General features: G+C 36.6%; 1 non-coding gene across 1 annotated transcript; it reads left to right on the forward strand.

The window, feature by feature from the left end:
• The first annotated feature begins 4,081 nt into the window (after window positions 1–4,081).
• LOC140858896 (small nucleolar RNA R71) lies at window positions 4,082–4,188 on the forward strand. Its single transcript, XR_012142300.1, has one exon. It is a non-coding gene; the product is annotated as a small nucleolar RNA R71 (small nucleolar RNA).
• Window positions 4,189–22,607: the final 18,419 nt, after the last annotated feature.

A 22,607-nucleotide genomic window follows, 5' to 3' on the forward strand; every position in this document is an offset into this window, starting at 1 on the left:
CAATGTTGCAAAAGGTCGGTTACAAAAATGGGTTCCCCGATCACTAATGATTGCCCTAGGAATACCGAAACGGGAGAGAATATTTTCTTTAAGAAACTTAATGACCATTTTGCTATCGGGTGTTCTACATGCAATTGCTTCTACCCACTTTGAAACATAATCAACTGTTACTAGAATATATTTATTTCCAAAGGAATTTGGAAATGGTCCCATGAAATCGATTCCCCAAACATCAAAAACTTCAACTACCAAGATTGGGTTGAGTAGCATCATGTGTCGCTTGGTGATTCGACCCATTTTCTGACATTGAGCACAACTTTTACAATATTCATAAGCATCCTTAAACAAATTGGGCCAATAAAAACCACATTGGAGAACCTTAGCAGCAGTTTTCTTAGACGCGAAGTGACCCCCACATGCTTGATCATGACAAAAAGATAAAATATTCATGACTTCGTTATCTGGGATACACCTTCTAATAATTTGATCAGGACATTGTTTAAAAAGATAAGGATCATCCCAAATGAAATACTTCACTTGGGCAAAGAATTTATATTTATCCTGCTTAGTCCAATGAGAAGGTATCTTACCTATGGCTAAATAATTTACAATATCAGCAAACCAAGGTTTAGTAGACACAGACATGAGTTGCTCATCTGGGAAAGATTCATTGATGGGTGGTTCACTAGATGGTGCGACTGAAATTCGGGACAAATGATCTGCTACAACGTTCTCAGTGCCTTTCTTGTCCCTAATTTCTAGGTCAAATTCTTGAAGGAGCAAAATCTATCTGATTAAACGTGCCTTGGCATCCTTCTTTGCTAGGAGATGTCTAATGGCTGAGTGATCGGTGTAAACAATGGTGTGGGTCCCAACCAAATAAGATCTAAATTTCTCTAAAGCAAAGACAACGGCAAGGAACTCCTTCTCAGTTGTGGTGTAGTTAAGCTGCGCATCATTTAAGGTTTTACTTGCATAATATATCACTCTAGGCAGCTTATTTATTCGTTGACCTAAGATTGTGCCCATAACATGATCGGACGCATCACACATTAATTCAAATGGTTCAGACCAGACAGGAGGATGAATGATTGGAGCTGATACAAGTACATTTTTTAGAAATTCAAAGGATTCCAAGCACTCATGAGTAAATTCAAATTTGGTATCCTTTGCCAAAAGATTAGTCAGTGGACGTGCTACTTTGCTAAAGTTGGCAATAAACCTTCTATAGAATCCAGCATGACCTAAAAATGAACGTATTTCTTTCACAAATTTAGGTGGTGGAAGACTTGCAATTAGATCTATTTTGGCCTTGTCCACTTCAATCCCCTTTTTAGAAATGACATGGCCAAGAACTATTCCCTGTTTGACCATAAACTGACATTTTTCCCAGTTGAGAACTAGGTGCTTCTCCTTACATCGTTCTAGAACTAATTGCAGGTGATTCAGACACTCGGAGAAGGTTAGACCAAAAATAGAAAAGTCATCCATAAAAATTTCTAGAAATCGTTCTATCATATCTGAAAACATGCTGATCATGCATCTCTGAAAGGTTGCCGGTGCATTACATAGTCCAAAGGGCATTCGTCTATAAGCAAAAGTACCAAATGGACAGGTGAATGTAGTCTTTTCTTGATCTTCAGCGGCTATGGGGATCTGGTTGTAACCGGAGTATCCATCAAGAAAACAGTAAAACTCTTGTCCGGCTAGTCTTTCCAACATTTGATCAATAAATGGCAAAGGAAAGTGATCTTTCCTTGTCGCAGCATTCAACTTTCTATAGTCTATACAGACCCTCCATCCCGTTTGGGTCCTAGTTGGGATAAGTTCGTTTGCATCATTTTGGACCACTGTTATCCCAGATTTCTTGGGTACTACTTGAACTGGGCTTACCCAAGAGCTATCAGAAATAGGATAAATTATTCCACTATCTAGGAGTTTCAGAATCTCCTTTTTATCCTTCATAACTGGATTAAGCCTTCTTTGGGCTTCTCTTGTTGGTTTAGCCTCTTCCTCTAAGTATATTCTATGTTGAACTATAGAAGGGCTTATTCCTTTGATATCTGCTATGGTCCAACCTATTGCTTCCTGATTTGCTTTTAGAACTGACACTAACTCCTCCTCTTGCTTGGGATCTAGGTCTAATGCAATAATTATAGGCAAAGTTTCTTTGGGTCCTAGATATGCATACTTGAGATGTTCTGGGAGGGGTTTCAGTTCTAAAATGGGTGCTTCCTCTATCGATGGTTTAGGTGATGGTTTCACCATCTCAATGATTGGTTCAGTAGGAAGTGTCGATTCCTGATTAATCTGATTTTCTTTAAGTATTTCATTGACATCCTCAGACTCATGGATTAACCAGGGGTTAGACTCTAGGTCGACTTCATCATCACTAATGTCAATGGATTCATAAATACCATCTTGGACTACATTGACATCAGCATGAGAAGAGGATTCCTGTTCTAAGTTAAAAACATTAAGCTCAATGGTCATATTCCCAAAGGATAACTTCATTAGACCATTTCGATAATTGATTTCAGCATTGGCCGTAGCTAAGAATGGTCTTCCTAAAATGACAGGTATATGTCCTTTAGGATTCGCAACTGGCTCAGTCTCTAAAATAATAAAATCTACAGGGAAAATGAAATTTTCAACCTTTATCAGAACATCCTCGACCATTCCCTTAGGGATCCTGAGAGATCTATCGGCTAACTGTAATGTGATCCCAGTAGGTTGAAGTTTTTCTAATCCTAGTTGTTCATACACCGAATATGGAAGGATATTCACACTAGCTCCTAGATCTAGCAAGGCCTTTTTTATTTTGGTTTCTCCAACAACACAAGAAATTGTTGGAGCTCCAAGGTCCTTATATTTAATTGGCACATGGCTAGATAGGTATGAACTGACACTTGCAGCCAAAAATGCTTTCTTTGGTACATTAGTGGTCCTTTTCCTAGTGCAAAGATCTTTTAAAAATTTGGCATAAGTTGGAACCTGATGGATTATATCTAAAAGAGGAATATTAACTTGGACTTGTTTAAATACCTCTAAAATTTTGTCTAAATGTTCAGATTTATTGGATTTCAGTCTGTTTGGAAAAGGAGCTCTAGGACTTTTAAGTACTGGACTAGGTGAATTTTCAGTTTCTGGTGCTTGAGGTTGAAAGGTAGTAGTTTTAGAAGGTGACTCGGTAGATGAGTCATCTATATCATCAAGTGCAACTACCTTATTGTCTATTTGTTTTCCTGATCTTAAGGTATGAATGGCATTTACACCATTAACTTGGTTTCCTTGTTGGGGTCGTGGACCATTTTGGTTCCTAGGATTTGGCTCATGTTGGCTAGGTAACCTACCATGTTCTCGTTCACTAATGGTCGAAGCCAGCTGACTTACTTGCATTTCCAGACGGGCTATAGCTTGGGTGTTATTATTTATGAGTTGACCCGTAGTTTGCATAAAGCTGGTATGTGTTTTCATCATGGCTTCTAGGCTTTTCTCTAAAGAGGTAATTTTCTTGTCATTATCATGGAAGCCTGGCGGGTTGTTCATTACTAGGTTGGACCTTAGATTTTGCTGATTGAAATTTGGATTACCTACATTAGGATTCTGGGACCATGAGAAATTCGGGTGATTCCTCCAACCTGGGTTATATGTGGATACATAAGGATTGTTCAATGGTCCTTGATAGGTGGCATTCACCTGTGCACACTCATTCGAGTAGGAACATTCTTCTAAGACATGGTCTGGTGCATTGCACCCTTTACACATGGGTGCAGATATTTGATTTACATTGGCTGGTCTCTGTAATTCTAAGGCTTCCAATCTAAGTGTTAAGGTTGCAATCTTGGCCTCTGATGCTAGGGTTGGTTGAATTTGATGCATTCCTCCTCTTGAAGGTGTAGCTTTATCAGGTTCCCTAGTTGTTTCCCACTGTAAATTTTTCTCGGCTAGGTCTTCTAAGAATTGCCAAGCTTCAGTAGTTTCTTTGTCCATAAATTGGCCTTGGCACATGGACTCTAGCATGGTTCTTGAGTTTGAATCTAACCCCTCATAGATGATCTGGCATAGTCTCCAAGTTTCTATTCCATGGTGTGGGCATTGGGTTAAAAGATTCTTGAAACGATCAAAGTACTTCCAAAATGATTCACCAGCTAGTTGGTAAAATTGATTAATTTCATTCCTAATCCTAGCTGTTTTATGATGGAGAAAATATTTTTTTAAAAATATTCTCACAAAGCCCTCCCAGGTAGTGACAGAATAGTTTGGCAGACTATAAAGCCACTTCTTAGCATTGTCCTTAAGGGCAAAGTTGATTAATCTAAGTTTGACCTCATCCTCTGTTAATTGCAGTTTCATGGTTGCACATACCTCCTCAAATTCTCTAATAAATATATAAGCATCCTCTAATCCTGTGAATTTTGGAAGCATATTTATGATTTGAGGTTTGATTTCAAAATTGTTAGCTGTGGGTTGTGGCAACCTGATACAAGATGGTTGGATGGAGCCAACTGGATAACACAAATCCTTAAGGGTCATGGGTTGGATTGGTTCAGCCATTGGAACAACAGGAATTGACTCAATTCTAACTAGACGACCCAACACTCTTTTCCACACACGAGGTGTACGGTTCTCAATGTTTATACAATTTTTTTTTTTTTAATAAATTTTTTATGTATAAGGAAAAGAAAGAAAAGAGAAAAAGTTCTAAAGAGAAGATCCTAAGGAGTCCTAAATCTAAAAAAAAGTAACCAAATTAATTTAAATTTTAATTTTTTTTTTTTCAAACAAGTGAATCAATAAATTAAACTCAATCTATCCTAGGGTTAACCTAAATCTAGACAGCTCCTAACTGTTCCAAGATGACCCTTCAAACCTTCCAAGTGGAGATTGATCAACTAGTTAGCCAGGTAAGTATAAGAGGTGGGAGGTTCACTCATCGTTGCCTTTCTAGACACCAAACGAGTTGGCCAGGCCAGCAATTGAACCAATTTAACAAACCACCCTCAGGGACTTGCCTAGACACCAACTAATCAAACAACTCAAACTTGGTAGAACTCTTAGGGTTCCTTGTCCTATTGAGCTCGAATTCCTTAAGGTTGACGTCTAATTGATTTTAAGATTAAAAGTCTAGGTAATGCAATATGATGGAGACGGTTTTTGGGCTAAGGAAGGGTAATAAAATCCCCACCTTATCTTGTTAATGGGTTGATGCCCTTAGATTAATTATGAAAATGCAAATACAAATAAACAAGATGACCAAGAATGTAAAAGATTTTAATTTAGAATTTTTTTTTATTTTGATATTTTACTTCACGATTATGAAATGTCTTTTGTTTTATTTTATATTTTTTTTTTTGTGATTAAGTAAATTCAAATGATTAGGTCTAAAAGCAAAAGTAATTAACTAAAAATAATAAAAGAGAAATTAGAAGCGTACCTGAGTTTTCCAGCAATCACCAACTAAATATAGAAACCTAAAGAAAAAAGAAAGAGAGTTATAACGCACGAAGAACAAATATTTGAAAACAATTTAAAACGCCAAATCCCCGGCAACGGCGCCAAAAACTTGATGTGCAAATCTTAAAATTTGTAAATAAAACCGCAAGCGCACGGTGTGCAGAGTAGCATGACCAGCGAGTACGGATCGATCCTACAGAGACTTGGTTTAAAAATAATTTTCAAATCTATGCTCAAGCGAGCTTTAACAAAAATCGAAAGTCAAAAGTTGTTTGCTAAAGATAATAAGACTAAGGATCTAGGGTTTTTGAATCCACTAGATCTAGATTAGGGAATTCTACCTAGAATTTTTCTTATTGATCCTAACGACTACTCCTCTTGTCTTTCCCAAGCATAGATTATGAAGGGACTAAGGCCCAACGATAACCCATCAAGATTCTTTACAGGGGAGTAGTAACTAGGATCCCTTAGGGTTTTCTCCTCTTATGCACTGAATCAAGCATGAACTATGGAGGGACTCTGACCCAACTGTAGTTCATCAAAAATTTTTGGCAAAAGAGGAAGAAAAAGAAACCCTAAGAAAAAGAAAGAACCCTATGTAAAATCCCTACTCATGATCTAGCTTCATCGCAAACCCTAGAAGGGATGCTTAGCTAGACATGATCTAAATCTACTTGCAAAATTTAAATGCAGAAAAATAAACTACCCTAATTTCATAAATTAAACTATCCTAATTGCATAAATTTAAACTGCATAATTTAAACTAACCTAATTGCATAAAATTAAATTGCATAAATTAAACTATCCTAATTGCAAGAAAAATAAATTGCATAATGTAAAGAGATGAAATTGCATAAAAATAAGATTTTATATAAAAAAAATTTATTACAAAAACCTCAAAGCTTGAGGCTTGAGAAGAGAGCTAAAAACCCCACTATCTAGGGTTACAAGCTTGATCGGAAGGAAGAATACCTAAAACAAGGGCCTTTGGGGGCTTTTTATAGGCATTTGGGGGTTATAAGGTTTTCAAAACTTTAGATGTGGGACTAAGAGGTTTTAGAGAGTTGTTAGGGGGGTTTATGGTGCACCGATGGGTCCATGGTCCATGCGCCTGTTGCTGTGGATCAGGCGGCTAATCAGATCACCAAATCAGTTGATTTTTGATCAATTTTGATCTGATTTGACTCGGGTTTGACCCAATTGAGTCTTCTTTCTTCATTCTTCAATTCCTGGGTCAATTTAACTCCGTTTTGCATAAAATTTGCGCCGTTGGAATCCTCTTTCCTTGTTCTTTCTATTGATGATCTCTTCTTCTGCAAAATATAATAACAAGTATCAATTTCTTAATAAAGTTAGATAATTTAGATATTAATTGATACTTTTTATGTCAATTTGTGACATAAATCAGTCAACCAATGTCCACACATTGTTGACCTTCATGGACTTCATTTTGGATTTCATGGCCTCTAGCCATTTCTCAGAGTCAGGTCTCTGCATTGCATCCATGTAGGTAATTGGATCCTCATCGTTTTCATCAAGTTTGATAGGATCATCATCCCGGACTAAGAAACCATAGTATCTGTCCGGTTGACGTGGTACTCTACTAGATCACCTTATGGGTGCTTGAACAATGGGCTCTGAATCTGATCTAATCAAATCCGATTCAGGTTCAGCAACTTGTGTCGGTTTTTTCACCTGTCGAACTTCGTCAAGTTCGACCTTAGAGGCAACAGTCCCTTCACCAAGGAACTCTTTTTTCAAAAAGATTGCCTTAAGGCTGACAAACATCTTTTGCTCATCAGCCAGGTAGAAATAATACCCTTTGGTTTCTTTTGGGTATATTATAAAATTACACTTGTTAGACCTAGGTCCTAGCTTGTCCGTAATTAAACATTTAACATAAGTTGGACACCGCCAAACCCTAAGATGCGAGAGTACTGGCTTACATCCTGTCCATATCTCATATAGTGTTTTGGTTACAGACTTACTCGAAACTCTACTTAGAAGGTAAGAAGCCGATTCGAGCGCATATCCCCAAAGGAAGATCGGTAGACCAGCAAATCCCATCATGGATCGAACCATGTCTAACAAGGTCCGATTTCTCCTTTCAGATACACCATTATGCTATGGTGTTCCAGGAGAAGTCCATTGAGAGAGAATCCCATTCTCCCCAAGATATGTCAGAAACTCATTGGAAAGGTATTCACCTCCTCGATCAGATCGAAGAGTTTTAATACACTTTTCAGTTTATTTTTCTACCTCATTTCGAAATAGTTTGAATATTTCAAATGACTCAGACTTATGCTTTATTAAATAGACATACCCATATCTCGATAGGTCATCTGTGAAGGTTATGAAGTAGAAATATCCATCTCTTGCACTTGAGCTCATGGATCCACATACATCAGAATGTACCAGACCCAAGAGTTCACTAGCTCGCTCACCTTTTCTAGTAAAAGGTGACTTGGTCATTTTACCAAGAAGATAGGACTCATAGGTTGGAAGTGATTCACAATCACCTACTTCAAGAATTCCTTCTTGAGCCAACCTGTTTATCCTGTTCTTATTGATATGACCTAGCCTATAGTGCCAAAGGTAGACTTCTGACATATTATCTATTCTAGGATATTTACTGGAGGTTTGAACCACATTAACAGGTTGTGATAGAAAGTAAATTTCATTATTAAATTATCCAACAAACATTGTAACACCATTCAAAATGATATTACAAACATTTCTTTTTATTAAAAATTGATAACCGTACATGGCCAAAAGGCCTACAGAAATAATATTTAATAAAAAGCTTGGACAATAGTGACATTCACTCAGAATTACATTTTGAGAATTGATTACAAGGTTCATGATTCCTAATGCTAGAACTGGAACTTTGCTTCTATCTCCAACGTTCAGGAACCTCTCGCCTTCATCAAATCTCCTACTGACCTGCAGACCCTGCATCGAATTGCAAATATGATAAGGACTTCCGGTATCCAATACCCAGGCAGTAGTATCACAAATGAAAAAGTTGCAAGGTGTTATCATATAAGTACCTTGCTTCTTCTTTGGCCTGTTCGGGTCCAGTGAGGCAATGTATAGAGGACAGTTCCTCTTCCAGTGCCCATGCTTCTTACAAAAGAAGCACTCTGCCTGGCTTTGGTCGGGCTTGCACTTCTTGGTCTGACCCTGTGCAGACGTCCCAGCATGCAGCAGCACCTTCTTATTCTTCTTCTTCTTATTCTTCTTCCCTTTCTTAAAGGGTCGACGACTAGAAGAAGACCCTCCCACAACATTCACCGACTCCTTATGGAGCTAGTGGTCCTTCTCAAAGTTCTGCAGCAACCCCAACAAGCCGTGGTAGTTCACTGCAGGCTTTGTCATTCGAAAATGAGTAAGGAAGGGAAGGAAGGACTTGGGTAGAGAATTAAGGATCGCATCCTTACCAAGCTGCTTGTGCAGGAAAAAATCCAGTTTACTTAGGCGCTCAATCATTTCGATCATGTATAGTACATGATCAGTGATTGAGGCTCCATCTCTCATCCGAGCATTAAAAATGGCACAACTAGTTTTGTGCCTTTCAACATCGTCAGGCGTGCCAAAAGAGTCGTTCAACATTTGAAGCATCTCCTGTGGCTGGGCGTTCTCGAACCTGTGGCTGAACTTATCATTCATTGCCGCCAGCATTATGCACCGGATGGTGGTGCGGTCATTGAGCCACTTCTGGTAAGTGTCTCGGACCATCCCTCTAGCGTTCAGAGCTGGCTCCTTAGGTGCCGGATCCGTTACTACATAAAGGATCCGCTCATGCTCAAGGATGATTTTTAATTTTCGATACCAGCTATCGAAATTAGGTCTCATGAGCTTGTCATTATCTAATAATGATCGGAGCGACAGGGTAGTGGCCATAGCTGCATAAAGAAAAATCAGATCTATATTAGTACATAAATTATTAATACTAAAGATTTAGACTTTAGTCTAAAGTTTCTCCCAGTATTTTTATGAATTGGTAGCCTCAACCTCCAATTCGAAGAATTACTTTAATTCCTTAGTGGGTACTAGAATCCACACAGACTACACACGAGCCCAACTTTGGTTGGTCAACCCATGTGCATCTATGGGTAGGTTCATAACCAGTTGTTTCTCTAAACAACTTTTAGTAATTAATTTTACCCCAGAATCTAATCAGTAGGCTTTGGCCTCCACTGAAAAAATCTGGTTAGGTCCAATCATTAACATAATTTGATTTGGTGAATCGGATCAATAAATGATCAAGCCCGACTTTGGTCGGTCAACCTAACCACCATTAGAAAGACTCAAATCAAATTATCATATTATGAATGATAATTTCATTAGTCAATAAGCACCAGGCCTTTGGGCCTCCAATGATTATTAAACTAATGGACTCATTATCACTCACTTAATGGGAGGCTATGACTTAGTTATCAATATAACTTAATCATTTTTAGGACCTAATAATTTTTGAAGATTTTATTAAAGAATAGATGAGAAGATAAATTACCAGCCAATTTCAATCCTCCCACTGACTTCACTAAGTTAGATTAAAAAAGATTTAATTAAGCCAGCATTAGGAGCACCTAAATCAGTCAAACTAATTTACCTAATGACATGGGTGAGCCCTAATCACCAAGTGATCTAATCAAAACCTAATTCACCAGGTTGGCCAGGTAAGTGAGATCAGTGGTGGGGATTAGCCATTAACTTATCAGAGATCGAATCACTGCGAGTAGCTCCCGCTTAAAAACCACTGGTCAAACTGCCAAACTTACCTTAGACACCAACCGATTCATTAGTTTTAATTTGATCAACTTAGTAAATAGGGTTCCACCGTGTAGTCATGAATTAAGTCCATCTTGGTCTAGTTAAAGACATGGACCCATTCAACTACAACTATTGGAGTTGAGTCTAGAGTATCCTTGACCTAATCTAATTCAACTATTGATTAGATTTGACCAATTACTCTAATTTAGTCCATTTCTTTAAGCTAACCTTAGGTCTAACCCAATTATGGATCTAATCCATCTAACCCATTGACCCACAAGTTTATGCAATTGTCTTAGGTCTTAATTCACAATCTAAACCTACTAGACAACACTTAATTCTTTTAATTAAGTATTTGGGCTGATAGGTCAGGGTTTGACATTTCGAAAATAATTTTCAAATTTGAAAGGTTTTATTTTCTGTTCACCAAATATGTTGACTCATTTCACAAATAGATCAGCACATTTCATAAATAGCAATCCTATTGCTAATTACATAACAGAAAATAACTCAATCAAAATAAATCATGAATATTCCTTTAGATCTAATCTAACACATTCATGATAAATTTCACAATTGAACCTTTACAATTAATTCTTTTTGTTGTTTCATCTGCATGGGATATAATTGCAGCGGCACCCCTACCGCCATAGGAGACCCCATCGAATGGGAGGAGAGGGCCTTTAAACCCTACTTTTCTCCTATGACCAGACGGCCATGGCAACCAACCCAATTCGATTACTTACTACTTGGATCAAGTATATCTAAATATACCAATTTCAAAATTTAAATTTTAAATTTCAAATTTCAAATTTTTTGAATTTCAAATTTTGAATTTTAAATTTTAAATTTTGAATTTTGAATTTTAAATTTTAAATTTTAAATTTTAAATTTTAAATTTTAAATTTTTGAATTTTAAATTTCGAACAACTTTCAAAATTCAAATTTTAAAATTTGACTTTCAAATTTTAAATTTAAACTTTTAGATTATAACTTAATCTATGCATGCAAATATATATATCATATCTTAGAACCTTGCTCTGATACCATTTATGAGAAAATTTAGTGTAGAGGTAAAATGATAATTTTAAATTTTTTTCAAAATTATGATTTTACAGTGAAAAAATATTAATTAATCTAATTAATTAATATAAATTTACCGTACACTAAGATCTAAATATGATATATAGCATGCATGCATTTAAATTTAAAATTCAAATTTGAACAGTAAACACTTTACTGTAATGTATTCAGAACACAATCCTTTGTGCGGGTAGTAGATCGCCGTAATCTGATCACCATCGGGAGAGTCTGATCATCGTGATGCAGCCACACAGTATATCTGACCTCTGTGGATCATCCACACGAAGCTCGCGGTCTGATCAACTCCTCATGAGTGCTAGCTCGTTGTAGAGCCCTTTGGACGGTCGATGCTGATCGAACTCCTTCGATCAATGTTTGTTGATTCTTCAGATGCTCTAGATCGTTAGCAAATGTGCTTGAGAGGATGTTGAAGATCTTCCTAAAATTTGGTGGGCCCACGACACTCGTAGCTCTCCTTCTCACTTCCTGAACTCCAAGCTGAAACCCTAAAGAACTCACTGAAACCCTGCGTACACCTTTTCTTTCTTTTCTTTCTTTTTCTCTCGGAAGGATATAGACCTTCACCTTGCACACAAGGATTCCTCACGCATAGATTTTCTCTCCAAAATTTTTCTTGCACATGTCCCACTCTTCTCCTCCTTTTAAAATAATGTCAAACATCTTATCCACGTGAGAGGATAAAGATGAGTAATTGCACATTTGAATTCAAATCAAATTTTGAATTCAAATGGAAATCAATTTATTCCTATCCACTAAGGACATGACAAGAGGAGGGCGTGGCTTAATTTGCGTGTGAGTGATTTCATGAGAAGCATTTTCTCGTGTAATAAATGGGGCATTAAAAGAGGATAAGGTCAAGGCGCTAAGATTGGTTGCTCATTCAAATTCAAACTTTGTTTTGAATTTGAATGGCCAACCAATCATCCTTATCCACTCATATGGTGCATTAAAGTAGGGCATGAGGAGGGCTTTGCATGAAAAAAAATTCATGAGAACTTCCTTCTCGTGAATTCAAATGGGCAGAGTGGAAGTGACGTGGCGCAGGGAGAATGGGTCAAGGTGGTTTTATTATTTAAACCAATTTAATTGAACCAAATAAGTTAGACCCAATTAGACTAATTTAAACCCAACTAAATTAGATTTAATTATGCTTAATAAAATTCTAATCAAATCAAAAATTGATTAAGCCCAACCCCTGATCATATCAGGGACCAAACCAACTCGATGATTAGGTCAACTCTTAACCTAATCGGGTCAAACCCAACTGAATCCAAGTCAATTGGACTTGATCCAAAAATAATTACTCGATCAAATTGAGTTAATTAGTGATCAAATCACTAATTAAACTTTTCATAAATATTGAGTCCAAATTCGATGGGTAATCGGGCATCAGAATTCATCAATATGTAACCCTAATCGAAGAGTCCCAAACCAGTGGGACTCTTGACCCCGGTACCCAAACTGTGTGGGACTCATGATCAGAGAATCCTGATTCTCGATCATAGAGTCTCAAACACGTAGGACTTATAGTCTATGAGTATTAGGACTCTTCATCAGCCATCAGATCAGATAGGAACCTCTAATGTGTGTGACCCCACAGGTTCGAACCTAAGCCGGTAGCACAGGAATCAATTCCTGTACTAATCGAAGTGACCATCTAGCAATGGTACCTGACAATTGGATAGGTCGAATAGTCGCAATCGCAACACTCAGAACCTACATGAATATGGTTAATGTATAATTCATCTTTTTGACCTCTGTGTTTAGGATGACTCAGGGTTAAACTGTCAACCCTGATTAGATCATCCGAATCGTGCTCAACTCAAACAGTCATGTGACTCCTCACAAAGACTACCCTGACCAAGATTTTGCTAAATTGAAACATGACTGTACACAGCTCTTAAACTAGAGTGGTCAATCCCATCTTGACACACGCACCGACAAGTCAAGTACTTGACTACACTCAGCAGCCTTCCGTCACTAAATTAGAAATTCAGGTAGTCTAGTGTCTAAGTGCAGTGAGTTGCTTGCAAGTCACCGTGACGGTCTCAGATCGGAGGGATATTTATACCCATATTCCATCAGAGTAAATCTTGACAGCAGAAATAGCTCCAAAGTCGGTCACGTTCAGTGCAGATGTACCCTTACATCTCATCTGTATGCCATACCAGTGTCTCCACACTCATTGGTTAAGAGGACAACCAACCTATATAGTATACAACGACCTATGCTTGATAAATGTTATCATTCTTGGTAACAACGTATCATTTGGTCATGAACAGATTTAAGGACTAAACGACAAATCCTCCTTTGTCGAGTCTAAATAGTCCTAAGGACTTCACCACAACATAGGAGTTCATTAGAAGATGAAATATTTTGTGATGAAAAATACCAAAATAATTTTTATTAATTCATAATTCATGTACATATACAAAAATAAGTACAACCATCAACAGGCTGTCGATTGACTTTGGGACACTATTCCCAACATTAATATCCTTAATCACTGTCATACAGTGCTCATGGATAGACTGCCCATCGCATATCTTCAAATTAAAGAGTCTTTTGGATACTTCGAAGCATGCAGTATGATTTTGCTCACCATACAACTCTTGTAGGTGAGTGATCATAGTCTGGGCAGTGGGCATATGCTCATACTGGCTTTGTAACTCATTTGACATGGATGTTAGCACATAACACTTGATTCGATTGTCTTCATCTGTCCACTTCTCAAAAGCAGCTCTCTGTTCAGCAGTAGGATGGTTTGGTAACACAACGGGATTCTGGTCGAGAACATGGCTTAACTTTTTTGAGGTTAGGATAATCTCGAGATTTCTGAGTCAGTCTTTATAATTATTACCGATCAAATAATTAGTTTCAAGGATGCGAGCTAGAGGGTTTGAGGCTGACATAATGGTTTAACTGTAAGAGTAGAGATTCAAGTTAGACTTTTATACTTAATATTTTAATTTGCTTCTGGAGACTTTAAGATGCAAATAATGACTCCCACTAATTTTTTGGATCCCTCCACTCCCCAAGAAGGAAACGAGAACCCTAATGCGACAAAAGATTCTTAGTGGATGTTGCGGTTCCATCGATGACATGCACCTCACCTAACAATTATTGATAACATGCATACCGATGCATAGACAACTCTTTGCCCAAATACTTCACTAAGCATGTTACAGCCACTTAGTCTCTAAGTCATGTGGGCTCACCTAACAATTATTATTCATACTTTTTAGTTAAGCTCAACCCACCATTCACAAGCAGGTGCAAGGCCATCATTGGATCCCTCACCTAACAGTTATTGGGTCCAACCCTATCCTTACCCTGGAGCAACTCTTTGCTAATAGAGTGGTTGCGTGTTTTCGATGCAACTGAACTACTATAACCAGTCGAGAACAATCAACGTCGGTAACACGCCTGCACATCTACAATGGTGGAAGACCTATGGATTTAATATTTGTGGAGATGTTTGGATTTAGATCTCATCTAATCAGTCATTGTATGACTGATCTATGTGGCATAGGCTAAATCAGATTACTAAGCAACCTAATTCAAATCTCAATCTTCCAAATTGACTAGATAAGTGGAGATCAGTCGGGGTCCCCCCATTGCCTTCCTAAGACATCACTAGATTGGTCAGGTCGGCTAACGAAACTAATTAAATAATCATATCTCATTAACTTGCCTTAGACACTAATAGGTCGATTGAACATAATTGGTTAGCTCAAGCAAATCAGGTTCAAACCAACGAGCCAAATTAGGTCCTTAAGTTGATCGATTATACATATGGGATTCAATCAATTTGATCAACAATAATTGTACGATCATTAACTTAATTAATCTAACTCTTATCAATATTTGACTTGATTTGATCAATTACTTAATCGAATTAGACCCATATGACTCAAATCAAAAATCTTAAATGCAATCCTATTACATGACTTAATTTATGATTTTTTTATGATAAAAATTCTCATACACAAATACAAATTTTAGATTTTAAAATTATATTTCAGATCTAAATTCATTACATGAAAGTAAGTTTTAGAATATAAAAATAATTTTTAGATTTTAGCATACAAGCATATATCATATATATGCATGTAAAATCAGATCTAAATAAAATTTTAGATCTTCGCATGATATCATATATCTCATATACTAATCATAAATCAGATTAAAGATAAATTTATGATCTAAAAATATAATTATATATCATATATATGCATCAAAATTCAGATCATAAAAAAATTTCAGATTTTATGCATGCATCTATGTATCACATGAACATGGACTAGAACTCTTTCTAAATCAAAATTTAGATCTATGCATGCAATTATATATGATCTATATATTATAATATTAAATTTAAAATTAAATTTTAGATTAATTGATCTATCTATATATCTCATATATTAAAGAAAAAACTAATTTTAATTTTTTTTTAAAAACATGTATGTCAAAATTCAGCATATGAAAACTTGTGGCTCTGATACCACTATTGGGATTCGGGGTTTAGTGCATGCATGTGTATTTCAAAATTTTATTTTTTAAATATCACCATGGAGAATAAAATTAAAATAATTTTAATCTGAATTATACATGCATAAAAATATAAAACTACATAGATCTATTTCATATGCTGAAATTGATATATACTGAAATTTAGATTGTGATCAAATTACATACCTATTTCGTAATCTCTTTCTTCAAAACTGAATTTGGAAGAGACGAGACTTTTTGTTAGCTGTACAAGTGTCTGGCCTCTATGAGTATCTACTCGAGATCAGTCTGGAACAGCCTTCTATAATCTGAATTTTGATTCTCCAAAATTCTACCTGTTGAATCTGAACAAAGTCTGGATCGTGATCAACACTTAATTTTTCTCCTTGATCTTCTTCTTCTCCTCTTCTCTAGAGTTTCTCCTTGCAATGTGCTACTACCAAATATTAGAAACCAGCAAGAAAGAGGTACCCAAACTCCTTTGGGCATTGAAGTCCTTGGGATGCGCATCCCAAGGAAGGGGTGTATAGAACACCCAAGAGAAGAGAAAGAGAGAGAAAGAGAGGGCGTGGGGAGAGCCTTTAGGTGTGAGAAGTTGCTGGTTTTGATGCTCTAGGGACCTTAGGGGAGATCCCTTTAAATAGGTATAAGGATTGAATCTTATTCAATCATATAATACAAGTCCTACTTGCATTAGGATTCCTATTAACTTAAGTTATCCAACTTGCATTAGGAAGCCCATTAGGTGCCAACTACTAGAGCCCTTGCACCCATAATTAGACACCCTCTTTTCCACCCAAGAGACACCTCATATGAAAATAGAAAGCCCTCTAATTAATGGACACATCCAAATTGATCAAATCAAGGTGGCACTCCATAATAACTATCAAGGAGATTCATAAGGAACTTGCATCCTTAATTTATGTGATCTATAACCTTAGACAACCAACAATTGGAGTCTCATGAATCTTATTCATGTAGGTTATTAGGAGGTAATTAAGTTAGAATTAACTTATCAAATAAGTAATCCCAACAGAAAGAGGAATTGGATCCAACCATGTGCTACCAAGGTTACTATGAACCCAATGGATTTCTCTAAACTCAATTGACACTTCATAAGCTCAATTACTTATTCCAGGCCTAATTCCTTTATTGTGTGACCTCATAGGTTCAATTCTATCTGATAGTAAGACATACAATGATCACTATCATCATATCATTGAAACTCTTTTCAATAGATTAGAACAATATCACTCTAACTCAGCAAGGATTGTCGATCTGGAACAATCCTAGTGAGCTCTCACAATCCATCAGTGACACCTAGTAGTATATAATGGCAACCCAGTAGAATTGAAATAAACCTCTAGGTATAGTTAACATGTGATTCAGTCCCTCTATCGTGTCCCAAGTAGATGGCAGGTCATGGATAAATCGTCAAACCTCAACATCAGTCATATGATAGATTGATTAGCTCAAATTCAGTTGTGACTTCTATGAAAACTTTTTTCTATCAATCACACTGCTATAGCCACAGACTCTTGGACTTAGCCTCTCAAATTTCATAGGACTACTCCTCTCTATCAAGATCGATAGATCCTATCTTAATGTGCATCCACTCCTATAGTGGACTAACTGTCGCCAACATCCACTATAAGTACTCATTGAGACCCATATTTATGTGTCAATCAAACTCCAGCAGTCTCACTATTAGTAGCAGTACTATCTCAAATCAAAGGACCAATTACACAACTACAGCATTGAGACAATCACTGACGATTGAATAGAAATTCAAGTGATCTCTCGTATAATCATGCTCAGTGCCAGTTGTTCTCTAACAACCACCCGCACTTATCATCTTGTGTCTCTACATAATAAATTAGAGATTCATCTATCTTGAAGGAAGCAATTTATGCATCAGTCTATCTAGATCTATTATCACCCTCATGATAATCCTATGATCGGGAGCTTTTAGAAATTAAATATATATCTATAATTCTCAATACTTTGAGAATATGTATCAAAACTAATTCTATAGATGATTCAAAGACACATTACACTTGAATGAAAAAAAATTTATCCTTTTTATTGATCATATCAATATATTAAGTACAAAATTATATCCTAGATTTATTACAATGTGTCGACCATATTGGCTTCTAGGACATACATCTAACAGGATGTCTTTCGAAGGTCTCTTAAAATCGCACAAGTGTCCGACCTCTATGGATATTCACACGAGACTTCAATCTGATTAGAAACTTTTTCATCTTATCGGGATGCTAGCTCTCATGCAGAGATCATATCTTGTCTGTTGAAAACTCTTCATTTCTCTTAAGATCCTCTTAGAGAAGAAGAAAAGAATAGGAGGATGATGATCTCTATGCTAAAGATCATGAGAAGAATACTTTTTTCTCTTTCTTCCTAAAACCCATGCACATGATCTCTACGTTAGAGATCTAAAAAATTCATTTCCAACTCTTGGACAAAAGGGAGAGAACAATCTATATCCAAACTAAGACAAAAGAGAGAGAGAAGGCCCTAACAACCAACCTTTGGTTGTTGGTAAGAAAGAAGAGATAGGAGCCAAACAAACCTCACGCCATGGACCTTCATCCGTGCCTTCTCCTCTCCAATATTTTTCACACACATCCCTTGTATTTGGGTGTCCAAAATCTGATCACATCAGGTTGGTTTCCGCCCCTCTCTTATCTCATGTTTAAATAGGGAGTAGTTAGGTTTTAGGTAAGAGATAAGAGTCCAATTATCCTAGGACTCTTGCATCACGATGCCACCCAAACATTATCTCCTTTTGCACCCACATAGCTCATAGAGAAAGGAGTTTTTCATGAATTCTTACACGCAGAAGGAGAAGAGGGGCATTGGGTATATGTGGCATTTTTATGGGGTTTCATAATGGCGCAGGGAGAGGTAGAGTCCTAACCACTTAGGACTCCTCTTTAGTTGACAGATTTAAATCAATTAAAATTTTAATCAATCCTAATCATATTAGAAATTGATTAGACCCAAATAGATTAAAATTCTAATCTGATTAGGAGCCCAAACTATTTAGATTAAAATCTAATCCAATTAGGAATTAGATGTCACCTAATTAAAGGAGGATTCCTAGTCCAAATAAGAATCCAAAAGTCTTTTAGTTAGATCCTAATCTAATTAGGATTTAAATCAAATCCAAATCCTGATCAAACAAAAAATTATTCTCTCATGCATTTTGATTATCTCATAACCCAATTAGGCTTGATCAAATCAAATCTATGTCAAGTCAAATTGAATCTAATTCAATTAGACTTGATGCAAGCCCCATTGCTCAATCAAATTAAGCCAATTAACAATTTAATTACCAATTAATCCTCCTATAACTCTCTAACTCTTTAGCAAGTTACTTAATTATAATTTTTATATTAGATTAATAATCAATCAAATTGATAATTAAATTCTATCACGATTCATAATCATAATTCGACCATCTAATCAGTCAAAAATCTCTTTGTGTATGATCCCATAGGTTTTATTCTGTCTAGTAGTAAGATATATTATGATCCCTGTCACAATATCATTAAAACTTCTTTCAATAGATTGGAACCATTCCAATTCTGTCCATTAAAGATCATCGATCATCGAGATAATGCCCGTAGGTCTCACAATCTACTAGTGACATCTTACAGTATTAGTGACAATTCAGTAGAATAAAAGGCGATGAAAGTTCAGGTGTAGTTAATATATGATACAGTCCCTCTATCGTGAGTTCCGACTAGATGGCAGGTCATGGATAAATCATCAAACCTCATCATCAGTCATATGATAGATTCAATTAGCTCGAGTCTATGTGTGATTCTCATGAAAATTATTTTTTATCAATCATACTGCTATGGCCATAGACTTAAAAACTCAGATTTTTAAATATCATAAGACAACTCTCTTCTGCTAGAATCGATAGATTCCATCTAGGTGCGCACCCTACTCCTATAGTGGATCGACTGTCGTCAACATCCACTACAAGGACTCATTGAGTCAATGTTTATGTGTAATCAAACTTCAATAGCCTCACTGCGAGCAGCTGTAGCACCGCAGGTCAAAGAACCGTCACACTACTGTAGCATCGAAAAAGTCACTAATAAGTGAGCAGACATCCATATGACTTCTCGTGTTGGTCATGCTCAATGCTAGTTGTTCTCTAACAAACACCTATACTCTCACTCCAGTGTCACTACACCGTAGACTCGAGACTCATCTGCTTGAAGAAAATGATCCATGCACTGATCTATCTAGATCAATCACCATCCCTATGATGATCTTATGACTAGGAGCAATTTAAAAATTAACCATCAATGACACATGTCTCAAATTCTCAACTCTTTGAGAATATGTATCATCATCTTGTTAATCCCTTGGATGATTCATGGACATATAAAATATGAATGGTAACATAAGTGCCTATTAAGTATAAAAATATATCCTAATAATATGATATGCGTCAGTCCAGATTGGCTTTTAGGATATACATCCAACAATCTTCCACTTGCACTAAAGCCAATCTGCCATATACCAAGCTCCATCTTCTTAAGATAGGCTTTAGTCTTTGGCTAGCTAAGTGACTTACCAATGGGTTAACCACATCTCATGTAGAGTTTGCTCTCTGCACCTTTAAGTATTTCTACTTGAGGTAGTCGCGTGTTTTGTTGCTCTATGTGATTGGATATCTGATGAGAACTAGGCTCCTTAGTAAGGACTATGGTGCCATTATCTTTGCAGTATAGTGTCATGGCATCTGATGGCATGACATCCAATTTTGCAACTAACATTAGAACTAGAATATATTTTATACATCTACAATGTACTCAGCTTCCATCGATCGATTGTTTGGAACTCTTTCAAGATATCGATATGATTACACAGGAACACACCTCATGATATAGATATTCTATCATTAATATCAGAAATAAAATCTGAATTGATATATCCTCCCACTCCTAGCTTTGACCCTTCTTCAAAAATTAAGAACAAATTCTGAGTTCTTCTCAAGTACTTAAGGATATTTTCACAACGATCCAATGCTCCTAGTCTAGATACAATTGATATCTGCTCGTGACATTCATAGCATTAACTATATCAATTCAAGTACATTACATGGTATACATCTATATCCAAGAGGGTAGCAAACTCCTCTCCAAGGTTTCTATGCTGAACCCTTTCAGCATCTACTCTCTGTACTTTATCTGTGAAAATACAAACATCCAATTGCATCTATCTATATAGATTTTTATATTCTCAAAATATTGGATGCTTGCTTCATATCTTTTATGGAGAATTCTATATACAACCATATTTTAACTGATGTCAGTATTGGACACTCCCATTGACCCTTTTAAAAATACATAATTTCTCATTTCTGATCAAACAATTTGATCATATCATTGAAATGAATATTCCAACTCCAAGATTATTGCAGACTTAGTGATCTCTTATCACGAGAAGTGAAATTCATAAGCTACTCCATATGAAAATCTTCAAAGGGTATCCAATTAGGAAAGCTATTTCACATCCCTTTTTTGGAGTCGATGTCTAACATCGCTTCGTTGTAGATTTTGGAATCATCTCTATATTTTCTATCTCTCATGAGAAATAATTTTTCTCTACATTCTCTGTTAAGCATATCCAAGTACCTTTTGAGAGGATGAAAGATCCTACTATATGTATGAGGTGGAGGAGAAACATTTCCTTTACTTTTTCTGTAAGCATACCCATGCACCTTTCTGGAGGTTGGGAGATCCTGCTAGATCTACGAGGTGGTAGAAGAACATCAACTACTGGCTCATGGACTATGGGTTCCTGAGGATCTATAGCTCTGGGCTCTTTAGAGACTTTCTCTTCGAGCTCCACTAACCTCCCACTGCCGCTATCTTGGATAAACTATTTTTTTAGGAATACGATGTTTCAACTCACAATCACATTATGATCTTGTGAAAAGTAGAAATAGTATCCCATGGATTCTTTTGGATACCCTATAAAGTGAGCTATAATAGATCTATCTTCTAGCTTATCTGCCATCTATCTCTTGACATAGGTCAGACATCCTCAAGTCTTGAGATAGCCCGACTCGGCTTCTTACCGAACCATATTTCATACGGTATGGTAAGAACGGACTTTGATGGAACTCTATTCAATAAGTGAATGGTAGTTAACAATGCATGTCCCCAAAAAAATAAGGATAGATCAGTGAAGCTCATCATGGACTGGACCATATCCAATAGGATCCTATTTCTCTTTTTAGATATCTCGTTGAGCTGAGGCATTTTAGGAGGGATCCACTAAGAGACTATGCCGTTGTCCTTAAGATATCCTAAAAATTTTTGACTAAGGTATTTACCTCCTCGATCAGATCAAAGAACCTTAACGAATTTTTTTGTTTGCTTTTCTACTTCATGCCTAAATTCTTTGAATTTTTCAAAGACCTCAGACTTATATTTCATGAGATACATATTCCATACCTAGATAGATCATCGATAAAGGTAATAAAGTAGGTATAACCATCCCTGGCCTATACATCAAATGGCCCATACACGTCGGTGTGTACCAGGGCAAGTAGCTCTGTGGCCCTTTTCTCATGTCTTACAAAAGGTAACTTGGCCATCTTTTCTCGAAGCAGGATTCGCAAGCTGGATATGGCTCTGGGTTAAGAGAGCCAAGGATCCCATCCTTCTCCAGTCTGTTTATCATGTCTTCTCCAATATGGCCTAGTC

This window comes from Elaeis guineensis, chromosome 6, assembly GCF_000442705.2.
Source record: "Elaeis guineensis isolate ETL-2024a chromosome 6, EG11, whole genome shotgun sequence".
Lineage (NCBI taxonomy): Eukaryota > Viridiplantae > Streptophyta > Magnoliopsida > Arecales > Arecaceae > Elaeis > Elaeis guineensis.